Below are 676 nucleotides of genomic sequence, written 5' to 3'. Positions count from 1 at the left end.
AAAAGGAACATGAAAAACAAGAAAAAAGGTTAAAGCAGCGGAAACAATAACATAAAAACACACTAGGAAACTAAAAAATAGATAAAGAAAGAAACAAACAAACGAATAGAATAACAGATGAAACAGAAACCAAACAAACGCAAAAATATACAGGAACACAAACAAATAAAAACAAAAAAACAAACAAACAAAAAAACAATAAAATTAAGAGAAAACAAATAAAAAACAAAATTTTGTTTATTTCTGTTTATGGTTTCATCTCGCTAGGAAGAGGTCGTCGTGGATGCCATGGCGGTGCAGAAAGCGAAAGTAAGAAAACAACCTGAAAAAAATATTCATTTTAACTCAATTAAAATAAATATTTATATTTTATTTGTTTAATTAAACCGAAAAAAACAAATTAATTTATTTTTTTTTGTTTTTTCTGCTTCAGAATACCCAGGGCCCCGCCCTTCTTGCACCGAGCACCGACTGCGACGGCGCGGTGCTTGCAGAGATGTGAGATTTGTTGTATTGAATATTTATTTATAAATTTATAAAAAACATAATAAATATAATTATTTATTTATTTTTACTCTTTAAATCATAAAATTGTGAATCTATTGATATATTATATGTATATTTTATGTTTTGTTTCTCTATTTATTTTTTTATTTTTTTTTTTTTTTTTTTTTTT

This window comes from Eimeria mitis, genomic scaffold (genome assembly GCF_000499745.2).
Source record: "Eimeria mitis Houghton genomic scaffold, Emh_scaff875, whole genome shotgun sequence".
In the NCBI taxonomy this organism is placed as follows: domain Eukaryota; phylum Apicomplexa; class Conoidasida; order Eucoccidiorida; family Eimeriidae; genus Eimeria; species Eimeria mitis.
The sequence above is the reverse complement of the archived record's forward strand: the minus strand, read 5'-3'. Positions refer to the sequence as shown.